The sequence below is a fragment of the Labeo rohita genome, chromosome 3, assembly GCF_022985175.1.
Source record: "Labeo rohita strain BAU-BD-2019 chromosome 3, IGBB_LRoh.1.0, whole genome shotgun sequence".
NCBI lineage: Eukaryota > Metazoa > Chordata > Actinopteri > Cypriniformes > Cyprinidae > Labeo > Labeo rohita.
The window spans coordinates 50,234,043-50,247,571 of record NC_066871.1 but is presented as its reverse complement, the minus strand read 5'-3'; the positions used below and the strand labels follow the sequence as shown (position 1 = coordinate 50,247,571).

At 37.7% G+C, this 13,529-nt stretch overlaps 1 pseudogene; it reads right to left on the bottom strand.

Moving 5' to 3' along the window:
* The window catches only part of LOC127162783 (uncharacterized), a 54,155-nt pseudogene extending 46,800 nt beyond the window's left edge, over positions 1–7,355 (bottom strand).
* Between the last annotated feature and the right edge of the window lie 6,174 nt (positions 7,356–13,529).

Below are 13,529 nucleotides of genomic sequence, written 5' to 3'. Positions count from 1 at the left end.
TAGGCATTTTCCCAACGATCTCAAGGCACTCAGCCGCCCTTGAGGAAGGCCCGGCTGCAGGACTCTGCTGTAACAGGTCAGTCCTTGGACGTTGGATGGTCACAGAGGAGGTAAGCTGCACTTACGTTACACGTTGCCTTGTTACTTCTGTACTTGTCCCTCGTGACGCGGTCAGACATGTGGCGTGTTTTTACGGGGACCCCTAGTGTCGTACACTACTCGACACAACTCGGAGTGTACGACAGATAGGGAACGTCTCGGTTACGTATGGTAACCCTCGTTCCCTGATGGAGGGAACGGAGACGTTGTGTCTCCCATGCCACATCTCTGGTCCGCCTCTGAGGGAGCTGAGACGCTCGGCTCCTCAGAATCAAAACGAGTGAGCAGATGCACACGCTGCCCCTTCATACCCGGCCGCCCGGGGCGTGGCCAGCTATGCAAATCTGCACACCCAATTTTCATTGGCCTTTCTCAAAACTGTCAGAGGTGTTTGGGCTCTCAAGAGCGACCCCTAGTGTCGTACACTACTCGACACAACGTCTCCGTTCCCTCCATCAGGGAACGAGGGTTACCATACGTAACCGAGACGTTTTGAATGTTCAGGGGATTTTAATTTTCACATAGAAAATGCAGAAATCAAAATTACAAAAGAAATTTTAACTGTTTTAAACATTTTGACCTGATTCAGCATCTAAAATGGACCCACACACAGAGATGTGGACACACTCTGATTTACTCATTAGTAAGGGTCAGAAAAACATTTTCCATTGTAAGAACAGAATGTAGCACTATCTGATCACTTCTGTATTTTCTTGATATATTGATCTCTGCTACCACTGAATCTAGATCCGTCTCTGTCAGAAAGAGATGCACAGTGGAAAACACTAGTGTGCTGTTTATGAAGGCTATATCTTCAATGCCAAGCATTTCTGCAGACTCTGTTGATCTTCTCCTGGAGTCCTTTAACTCAAAAGTTAAGAATGTCACTGATGACACTGCACCAGTGAAAGTCAGTAAGATGACTGGCAGACAAAAATCATGTTGGAGAAAATCAACAGCGGTACAGAGTATGAAAAGACAATGCAGAAAAGCTGAGCGGATGTGGCGGATCGAAACTTGAAATTCACTATAGCATCTATAAAGACAGCCTTCATGCTTTCAATGTGGAACTAGCCACAGCAAGACAGAAGTTCTTCTCAAACCTTATAAACAGTAACCTAAACAACACTTGCACTCTTTGTGCTACTGTTGAGAGACTAACAAACCCCCCAAGTCAGATTCCCAGTGAAATGCTCTCCGACAGCAAATGCAATGACTTTGCCTCCTTCTTTTCAGAGAAGATCATTAACATCAGAAAGGTGATTAGCACATCCTCAAGTTATGCAGAGGTCACACAGATTCGACCGCAATTTCAAAAAGAAGTCACTTTGTCTGTTTTTGAAGCAATTGATAGCAAAACTTTGGAAGAAATAGTACAGCACCTTAAATCCTCAACCTGCAACCTTGACACACTTCCCTCATCTTTTTTTCAAAAGTGTGTTTAACTGTTTAGAAGCAGATCTCTTAGAAGTGGTGAACACCTCACTTCTTTCTGGGACTTTTCCAAACTCCCTGAAAACTGCAGTTGTTAAGGCTCTTCTGAAAAAGAGCAAACTTGATAACACCATATTGAGCAACTATAGACCAATATCTAATCTTCCTTTTATAGGCAAGATTATTGAAAAGGTAGTTTTCAATCAGTTGAACAACTACTTAAACTCAAATGGATACCTGGACAATTTTCAATCTGGTTTCCGATCACATCACATAACAGAGACAGCAGTCGTTAAGATAATGAATGATATTCGCCTAAATTCTGATTCTGGCAAAATATCAGTGCTGGTACTACTAGATCTTAGTGCTATCTTTGACACTGTTGATCATAACATTCTTCTAGAGAGACTGGAAAACTTGAAGGCTGTAATACTGTAATAAGGTCTGGCTTTCTGGGATGGCTCTCAGTTGGTTCAGGTCATACTTAGAAGGGAGAGGTTATTATGTGAGTATAGGAGAGCATCAGTCTAAGTGGACGTCCATGACATGCGGAGTCCCTCAAGGCTCAATTCTTGTGCCGCTCTCGTTTAGCCTGTATATGCTCCCACTAAGTCAAATAATGAGAAAGAACCAAATTGCCTATCACAGCTATGCTGATGATACCCAGATTTGCCTAGCCTTATCGACAAATGACTACAGCCCCATTGATTCCCTCTGCCAATGCATTGATGAAATTAACAGTTGGATGTGCCAGAACTTCCTTCAGTTAAACAAGAAGAAAACTGAAGTCATTGCATTTGGAAGCAAAGAGGAAGTTCTTAAGGTGAATGCATACCTTGATGCTAGAGGTCAAACAACTAAAAACCAAGTCAAGAATCTCGGTGTGATTCTGGAGTCAGACCTTAGTTTCAGTAGTCATGTCAAAGCAGTAACTAAATCAGCATACTGTCATCTCAAAAACATTGCAAGAATCAGATGTTTTGTTTCCAGTCAAGACTTGGAGAAACTTGTTCATGCCTTTATCACAAGCAGGGTGGATTATTGTAATGGTCTCCTCAATGGCCTTCCCAAGAAAACCATTAGACAGCTGCAGCTCGTCCAGAACCAGAAAATCTGAGCACATCACACCAGTCCTCAGGTCCCTACACTGGCTTCCAGTTATATTTAGAATCGATTTTAAAGTACTTTTACTCATTTATAAATCACTCAATGGCCTAAGACCTAAATACATTGCTGATATGCTCACTGAATATAAACCTAACAGACCACTCAGATCATTAGGATCGAGTCAGTTAGAAATACCAAGTGTTCACACAAAACAAGGGGAATCCGCTTTTAGCTATTATGCTGCCCGCAGTTGGAACCAGCTTCCAGAAGAGATCAAATGTGCTAAAACATTAGCTACATTTAAATCTAGACTCAAAACTCATCTGTTTAGCTGTGCATTTACTGAATGAGCACTGTGCTTCATCCGAACTGATGGCATTATATATAATCATTTTCTGTTTTTAAATGTCTTAAACTTATTTTAAATCAATTTTTAAATCATTTTTAAATCATTATATCAATCAGTTTTTACATTTTACATTTTTGTTTTATTGTCAAAACCTATATTGTTAAAAGCGGTATATAAATAAAGGCGACTTGACTTGACTTGAATGTCATATAGGATATATGTTGTAATAATACAATAAGTACGTAGTGTAAAATACTGCATCATATTTTTTGTGTTATTACAATAAAAGGCAACTTGTTCTAAATCATACTGTTGTTGCCTAATATAGTAGGTCATGCATACCACGTAATCTTAGAATAGTTACATCTTACTTATGAAATACTAACAGTATAAATACTTTTAATTTTTCGTCATTACCCCTTATCCCCCAAACATTGCATATTGTTTCTGTTTACCTACACGTACGTTCAGCTGTAAGTTATGCTTACACAGAATATTTCGGTCTGTGTGTCATACATAGCAAGTCATTTCAGAATTGGTGCCCTTTAGTTATGAAATACTTAATGTGTAAATGCTTTATAATTTTGCAGGTTATTACCCCCTTATTCCCCAAACATTGCATATTGTTCCCTTATACCTATGAGTACTGTGGAGATACTCTATAGTTACAAATAGGTACACTGTAAATTCAGTTTAATAACGCGGTACATTGCGGGCTGTAATCTAAAGCGTTACCAAAAATGCTGGGTAATTTGGCAACCCAGCGCTGGGTAAATATTAGATAGAACACATGCTGGGTTATTTTGACCTAGCTGGTTGGGTTAAATGTGGTTGTTCTGTTTAAGTCAACTACTGTTTAAAAAAAAAAAAAACATATTAACGGGCTGGAAATTAAAAATCAAACACAAAATTACTGGAGACAATAATCAAAAGCTGAACATTTCATAATAACGACAATAACACCCATGGACAAAAATATAAGACAAATTGAATTTATTTGAGTGAATACAGCATAGATTATAATATTACATACATACATTCAATTCATTTAATGAGAATTTTAGAAATAAAAAAATGATTTAATTCAATGTAACATTTAAACATTTTCATTCAAGTGTATTCAACTGTTCTCTGTAATTGTCAGGCATTCACCACAGCCACCTCCATCTGCCACACCTCCGGTAGCACCGCCCACTCGTTCATCATCACCCGAATTCTAATCTGTTGCACCTGATCCTCATTGAGCCATGCCCTATATAAGAGACACTCGCACACTCTCTCATTGTCTGGTCTACTGTTCACATGCTAGCTTCCTTGGACTCTGTGCTGTTTCCAAGTGGATCTCTACATTGTGCTCAGATGTTTGGTGTGGCTCAATACCTGGACTCTGTGTCATCTCAACTTTACAACACCATTCAGTTAAGAACTCTTTATTCTACTTTTCACCATGTTGTTCATCAAACAAGCTTGTCAATAAAACATTGGCCTCTCGTCTCCATATCAGTGTGTGTGTGTGTGTGTGTGTGTGTGTGTGTGTGTGTGTGTGTGTGTGTGTGTGTGTGTTTGTTTGTGACAGTTATCTGAGTCGTGATGGGCTGCTGTTCACCGGGGGAACTGTAAATGTCAGGCCGTCGCCTCATGTTTGATTCATAGTTGAAAGATGTTGTGACTGACTCCATAACCTGCCCATAAACAAACAGTACTGACATTAGAGAACATACTTTAAAAACAAAAGAAATTACATTTCAGTATTACAATGAATAAAATTTTATATTATGCAAGACAAGTGACATTTCCGTCATTTAAAACCTATTCAACAGACTGAAATCTTGTTCTTGTATGTTGCGTTGCAAACAATATCATTTACAGTACAGTAAATAAAATAAAATAATATAAAAACCTTTATTTCGCTGAAGAAGTGCACCAATCAGGTGGTGATGAGAACCGCTCTCTCCTGTAGAGGATGAAAAAAGCCTGTGCTCTGACCGTAACTCAACAGCTGAAGTAAGTCTGTGTTGGAAAAAGCTGGTTTTGGTCCCTTGGTTTGTTTGTGTTTTTGTTTTTTTTTTCCTCTAATAATTTAGGTAGGTTTTTATTTATTTTATTTATTTATTTTTTTCTTTTTTTTTTTTTTTTTTTTTTTTTTTTAATGAAAAGGGGCAAATTTCTGTGCCTTTTTGCCGCCAAAAAAGCAAAGAAAGACCTAATTTTGGTCCATTAATACTGTGCACATGAAATTCCATCAGGAACTGGGTCACTGAGTCTCTCAAATGCCATCTCGTGGGTGAAAATGACATTACATTGCATTTTTTGCTTACCGCCACTAGAGGGGCCTATAGAATCCTATTGGGTTTCTTAAGTTGAGCAAAAAAAGTGAAACCTTGAAATCTACGTGATCTTAGGGCTTCATTTAGCTTTCAGACACATCTCAAAGCTTTCAGATATATATGAAACCTTTAAAAAAAAAAACTTAAATGAAAAATTTTAATCCAAACACATGCATATGCATATAGTTTCATAAATATGTAATAAATATAAAAGATACATTTAAAAATCTAAATGTGATATAAATACATTGGTCCCCACCCCATCACTCAAATTTAAATGTGTTAAGTCCAAAAAAAGCCAATATGACATGTCATTTTCCAGCAGAAACATTATAAATGTTATAATGTCTATGGGAGACACGTCTATGGGAGTGTGTGTGTGTGTGGGAGAGTTGTTTTTTTTTTTTTTTTTCAGCATTGGGGGCATTCTGCGGTATCAGACCTTCGTTTTGGTATGCATCTTTTCTAGATTGTGTCAGATTTAGTATAGTAAAAAAAAAAAAATTGTAAATTCTATTATTTTCAGCGCCCAGGTCAAAATGACCCGTGAGAGACACTTTTGGTGGTACTTTTTTTTTTTTTTTTTTTTTTTTTTTTTTACACCCCCTTAAACTACTCAAATCCACTCGATTTACGGGAGTTTTGACCAAAAATGATCAACGGCTGATTTTTAAAAAAATCTTTAAAATCAGGTTTTGGGTCAAAATGACCTGAGGGACAGATTTAAACAGCAAACGCCATCGTCATCATCTACAACCAAACCACGAGCTCCACCCTTCAGCACAATGAAAACCACAAAACTTCAACAACACAAACTCCTCTAAACACCAGAAACAACATTTGAACATTAAACACAAACAGATTTACCTTTACTCAAAATACATAATATAACACTTAATTTTCATCACTTTATTTCAACTCTTTTGATTTTACGTAAGTGATTACGTGCATTTGTTAAATAACACAGACAAGAGAGGATTCAGTAAAACTGACAACAGTGAAAGATCTTTTTTTTTTTTTTTTTTGACTGTACCTCGTGTAGAAGTTATTGCTGTCATTGTAGTTGATTTTGTGATGTGGACTGGAATCACTGCTGCCGTTGTTTTATCTTGAGCTGTAAAGGATGAATGTTAGTTCAGATACATCATACTGTAGAATTTGACAATTATATTTTAACTTTGATGATCACATTACATAAAATGTTAAGTTTTTGCTGTGAAATTTCAATTTCTTTATTATTTACAGCAGCACTGGACAGTTAAACTTGATTTGAGTTTCTCTTCTGTCAGACTGAAAGAAGCTTTTGTTCCTTCATTTGTTCTGCTTCAATGATACTAATAGTCCTTAGTGTTACTGACATTATGAGGACTTAAAATGATTAATTATATTGTTTTCTCACCTGAACTCTTGACAGTATATGTGACCGAGGTCTTGACTTGATTTCTGTGAGTAACTTCACATCTCCACTCTCTGTTGTCATCTTCATTCAGGAGTGTTGTATTCAGAGTGATGATACAGTGTCCTGAAGCTGATATCTGATATCTGGAGTCTGATATTGTCAGTTTAACACCAGCCTGATTCACCCAGAACAGCTGAATTCCCTCAGAACGGATCCAATCATCACAAGAGACTCCAGTATATGAATATGAATATGAAAACAACTGACAGGAGAGAGTCACAGAGCTTCCTGCACTGATCTCAGTCTGTGAGGATGATGAAGAGACTGAAACACAAAATAACACACAAATCACACACTTTACAATCATCATGAGAGTTTAAATTTAACAATTTGACCTTTTTAAATTGATCATATAATCATAAAATTACTATGAAGAAAATGCAGAAAAACATGTGCATCAGTTCCTTGTTTTTGTCCATTCACACCTGTCCATTGTTTGCAGATGTACAGTCCATAATCTTCTTTTATGATGTTCGTGATGTTCAGAGAGCAGTCAGACCCCAGACTCAGTCTCTCATGTCTCTCTGTTTTTCTTAATCCCACCACCAATTAGTTCAACTGTTGCTGAATGTCTGTTATTATAGTTCTATTTAGTTAATTTGCAGTCAGGAAGATGATTATTACAGGGCAGACGGACATTTTCACCAGAACTGATGAACACATGAGTCTCATTCACTCCACTGGTACCTGAAACACAAGAATGTTTGATATTTTAATAAAAATAAATAAAAAAAATAAAAACATACCAGCATAAAAATGACAAGATTCAAAACAAAATAAACATTGTCTTTATCAGAGAGCTGTTGAAATCACAAACACACTCTTAATATGAAAATAATTCAGCCTTAAATGTTTGAGTGTGAATCTGTCTAGTTTTAGTGCATCAGGAATAATCCAGTATGTTCTTTATGTAACACAAGAATAAACTGATCATGTTGAAATGAACTCTTTCCCAGACTAATTAAACTAAATGTCTTGTAGAGAAAACAGAGATTTGTTTACCTGTGAGAAGTGAAGAGAGAATGATCAGTCCCAGCAGACACAAATGACACTTATCAGCCATTTTCTCTTTCTGTCAGTCTTCCTCTTCATTATATGCTCACAACTCTTTCTTTAAATACTATCAGCTCTTCCTGTGTTTGTTCACTTCCTCTGATCTGATTGGCTGAGTGTTTATTTGACTGACACTATATCACTGCATGATGGACGAGTGTTGAATCAGCATCATATTCTGACTGATCTTCACACTGTTACTGCTGATATTTGCTCTGAATCTCACCTGAACCACGACACTCATGATTGCTGTTTTCAAAGATGCATTTACACAAAAGTGAACAAATTTTGTTGTATTTCTGCAAATGTTTGTAATAATGGAATCCCCATTTAGTCAAACAAACTCTGTCTTTATGAAGTTTTACAGTGATCTTTTGCATCTATTTCAGAGTCAAGGCTTTCTTATAATGCTGAAATGGTTAATTTGTCATTCTACACTTTTGTAACTAAAATATCATATTAATTATAGCAGTTGTCGTGTTTCAGAGCAGTGATCTCACTGTTGAGTTTAACCGCAGTAGAGCAGAGATCATCTCTGAACCCAGAATAAACTGAAGGTTTGTGAAATGACACTTCCTCTTTTCTCTTCAAATGAGCTGCTAACAATGGCATTATTTCAGCCTGTTTAAGAAACAAAGAGTCATCTGTTAGTTGGTTGCATGATTTAACTAGTGATGTCAAATTAACACATTAATTTAATAAGCTAGTTATGAAAATTTGAACACATTTAACCTGTATAGGTCATCTTATATATTCATACAGTTGATTGGTGATGAACATGATGCAGGAGAACAACTCACTGTGTGATGGAGCCTATAGAATGCAGTTATATGACCCTACAATTAAAATAAAACAAATACTGAGATATTTAGATTATTTAGATTATGATATCTGAGATATCAGATTATCTTCTATGATCCATGGTTTATGTTAGGCCTTTGTAGCCTAGAATTTCTTAGACATAAACTTTTATGTTAATCAAATAAAATATATGCTTCCGCTTTTCTTTTAATGAGCTGCTGAATGACATTAAACTCCATCTTTTCTGTTAACAGATCAACAGATCGAGCCTAAAGCACATCAAAGCGCTGCTGAATGTTTGTGAATGTTTGTCAGTCGAGTGTGAACAGAAGCACATGATGTCACAGTGGGCGGAGTCACTGCGGTTTCACTCACTGAGTGACAGAAATACTGAGTGACATCATTAGAGTTCAGCTTGAATGCTGTGAAATCACTAGAAACATGTTTAAAAGAGGAAAGAGCTGTTGTGTGACTGACTGCACAAATACACAAGAAACTAGATCTATCTTTTCATAGATTACCAACAGCTACAGAAAAACAAACAGTGAAACATGTCTGTCATCAATTATTCCTTAAGCAGTGTTTCAGAGCTGTGATCTCACTGTTGAGGTTTGGAAACATGTGAGACTCAGTTTAACTGCAGTAGAGCAGAGATCATCTCTGAACCCAGATCAGACTGACGGGTGTGAAATGACATCTCCTCTTTTTACTGTAAGTGAGCTGCTGTGTGTCATTAAACTCTCTTCAGTTAACAGTGGCCTAAGTTCAGTCTTTTTACAGAATTTTAAAATAACAGAATTTTAATCCAGGTTTAATTACGAAAGTGAAAGTGAAAGTGACATGACGTGTAGCCAAGTGTGTTGTCCCATACTCTGTATTGTGTTCTGCATCAATCCCATCCAAGTGCACACACACACACACACACACACACACACACACTGTGAACACACTCAGCAGTTGGGGGTTCAGTGTTTTGCTCAAAGGTTTCTCCTCAGTCGTGGTATTGAGGGTGGAAGAGAGCGCTGGTCATTCACTGTACAAACCGTATTTTCTATCACCCAATGTGATCTGTGGGTCACAAGTTCAACGCTCTAAACATTAGGCCATGACTGCCCCTAAAAAACAACTGACAACAAAATTCAGCTGAATGTAATGTCTATTAAATTTCTATGAAACTGAATAAATCTACAGTATGTGAGCACATTAGGGCAGAGCGGGGCTAGTTGTCACACAGTCTAAAATTTTCCACACAGGCTAGCATGATGAAATTTAGGGCCAGATTTACTAAACAGGGCAAATTAGCATTAAAGCACAATTCCATAAAAGCACAGATGGAAGGGGAAAATACTGTGTGTGATTTACTGACAATGAAGAACACAGACGCAGACAGATTTACATTTCCATAATGACCAGCACAATCTACCAAGAGCAGCCACAGGACAGCGGCGTCAGTGCTCACCACACACCAGCTACAGGTGGAGAGGAGAGAGAGATAGAGCCAATTCAATGAATGGGGGTTATTAGGAGGCCATGACTGACAAAGGCCAGAGGAGGGAATTTGACCAGGACACCTGGGATACACCCCTATACTCTTTATGAGAAGTTTTTTTTTTTTAATGACCAGGACCTCGGTTTAACGTCTCATCCGAAAGACGGTGCTTTTTACAGTATAGTGTCCCTGTCACTATATTGGGGCATTAGCACCCACATAGACCACAGCGTGAGCACCTCACTAACACCTCTTCAACAGCAACCTAGTTTTCCCAGGAGGTCCCCCATCCAGGTACTGACCAGACTCAGTCCTGCTTAGCTTCAGTGGGCAACCAGTCTTGGGCTGCAGGGTGATATGGCTGTGGCATAAATTTTGCGTCTGAAAAGGAAAATCCTACAAATGCATATTCAATAATGTCAGGCACAGAAATAACTGTATCCACACCTTTCCACACTAATTCTTCACTGCGCGTGCCTTTATAAATCCTGACAGTACTATTTTAACACCAAAAGACAGTTTGTGCTGGAATAAGCTGTTAGTAAATCTGGCCCTTAAACTGTAATAGGAACATTCCCCCAATAATTGCTTCAGCTCATTTTAACAAAGTAATCAGAACAAGCAGCAAAAATCAGCGTCGGCGAGTGATTCTAGGTAGATGAACTACTCGTAAGCTTTATGTTGCACATCAGATGACAATTAAAATGTATATGAAAGTTAATAATAAGCCAATCCCCACAGTAGTTCTCTGGAATTGAGATCTGACGCCACCTGCTGGACACTTGACAAACATCAGGACAGCAGGACTGTGCATTTGTTTCAGCATTAGTCATTTATAATGACATTCAGAAGAACTGAAATAATTACAAGCCACATTAAGTGTTCATGCTAAATCAAACTCACCCTAACCCAATTTATCCCTTCAACAGAGTTTCTTACCTGGACTGTATCTGGATACAGACTGATCACAGTGAACTCATGAAGATGCTTCTGAGAAAACAAATATGATGCAAATTAGACAACAGTCTCAATTTGTATTTATGTATTGATTTATATCAATAAATAAAACATGAATTAACTCTTTCCCAGACTAATCCCAATAAATGTGGATGAGAAAACAGAGATTTGTTTACCTGTGAGAAGTGAAGAGAGAATGATCAGTCCCAGCAGACACAAATGACACTTATCAGCCATTTTCTCTTTCTGTCAGTTTTTAGGCGACTCGGACTTGTCACGGACTCGGATGCATTTTTACTCGGACTTGACTCGGACTCAAGCCTTTCGGTATGAAGATAAAATAATGCCTTAAAGATTTGCATGTGAAGAGTACGTGTTGTGCAAGTGTACATAAGACTGTAAGCGTAAATTAAATTTGCAGAGAAGAGAAGCTTTGTAAAAGTGTAAATCGCGTTTCAAGCGTAAGAAAAACAGATTTGCAGCATTTTACTGTTACTTGTAAGTGTAATTCATGTATTGTGAAACTTCATGCTTTCGCAAAATAAATCTATTTCTGCTTACACTTTTGGCACATTCTTTTCGCTAAAATACGGTCAAAAGCACTGCAAGCCTGTGAACAGTGATTTACACATGAAAACAACAGTTTAAAGAACTGGAAAACAGATTGACTGTGTAGGACCAGTCTGTATGTGTAAAAAACAGACTGCTCCAAATGTCTAAATGACTTGTTGTGTATGTAGGACACAAAGTTGCCGAAATAATCCGATACGTACAGCTCCGTCTTTCTTTTATCTGCGCTTACACTTTTGGCAGATTCTCCCACTCACTGAGTTTTCCAAGCGTGAAGGGGAGGGCGGGGCCACCACCTTTTTGTAGCCAATCAAATACGACTCTCGCGGACTCCATTTACTCTTATCTGATTGGTTCAATAAACACATCACATGCCAAAACATTTATCTTCATTTAGTTCTCCCTGCCGCTCGCTTCCGGTGGAATGGCACTTTTAATGTACATATGTATATACATAATACTTTTGCTTGTAAGTAATACTTGGAGTGTTTACTTGCCTTGAGCTTGATAATGTTTTACTTAAATTAGTTGATTACTTTTTTGCAGTATTGAAATTATTATTATTATTTAAACATAATGGCAGTTTCTAGCTTGAAAGAAAAAAATATTTTTTTCTAACATCTTTGCAACAAGAGTTTTTATGGGTCCAAAACGACCTTGATTTTCTAATAATTAAATGATCCATCAATTATTCCTTATATAATGTAATTTATGTTGTAATTAATGTAACTATAAATGCATTCAAAAATAAAACAGGTGTGAGTTTGCTGTGACTTATGGAAAGTATAGGTAGGGCTTTATACACAGTGTGTGCCATTGTAAAGACTAGGTTTATCCCTCACAACCTCATTTTCATTCAAGAAAAAGTCATATACAACCCAAAACACACACAGCCACAATCAGAAATAAAAGAGGTGCATTTTCTGCTCTTAAGGTCCCATTCACCAAGATACCTACTCCTTTACACCCACCCTTGAATTTATATATTTACTACATTGATGAATAAAGTCAAGTCCCGCCCTATAATTTTTCACATTCTAAAACCTGTTTCACTCTAAAATATGTCACATTACACAGATCAGCCATAACTTCTGTTACATGACTTTAAGTTTGCTAAGCAGAACATGGACATTAATTATGAGATGTTGTGAAATCAAAAATCAAAATGGCAAGATGCACTAGAGGTTTGTTTTTCTTACATTTCAACTGACATTGCGTTTTTCTAGTTGTAAAGGTTAAAAACAGGGGTGCTCAAACTCGGTCCTGGTCCTTGGTTTAACTCCAACTTGCCACAACACACCTGCCAGGGGGGTTTCTAGTATGCCTAGTAAGAGCTTGATTAGCTGGTTCAGGTGTGTGTAATTGGGGCTGGAGCTAAAATTTGTAGGACACCTCCCTCCAGGAGCGAGTTTGGGCACCCCTGGATTAAAACAATGTTAAGGTACAGACAAACAGTAGTGTTTCCTTGGACTCGGACGGACTCGACTCGGCCCTTTGGGACTCGGACTCGTCTTGGACTCGATTGGTTAAAGACTCAGACTTGACTCGGACTCGACTTAGATGAACTCGAACCCAACACTACTATCAGCTCTTCCTGTGTTTGTTCACTTCCTCTGATCTGACCAGTTGAGTGTTTAGTCCTGCTATATAGTTGCTGTTTAGTGACACAATTATGGAGAAGTGGGAGAACTGAGAACAGTTCAGGCAGTTTTAACCTGTAGTCAGTCATCTCTCCTTATTCTAGACCCGTGATCAGTCAGATCTGCTGGTGTGGGATACAGCAGGGTTCCCAAGTCTGCATTTTTTTTTTTTTTTTTTTTTTTCACAAAATTTCGCTGCTATTAAACTGTTGCTGTGGGTTGATTTCCCCCCCATGTATTTAAG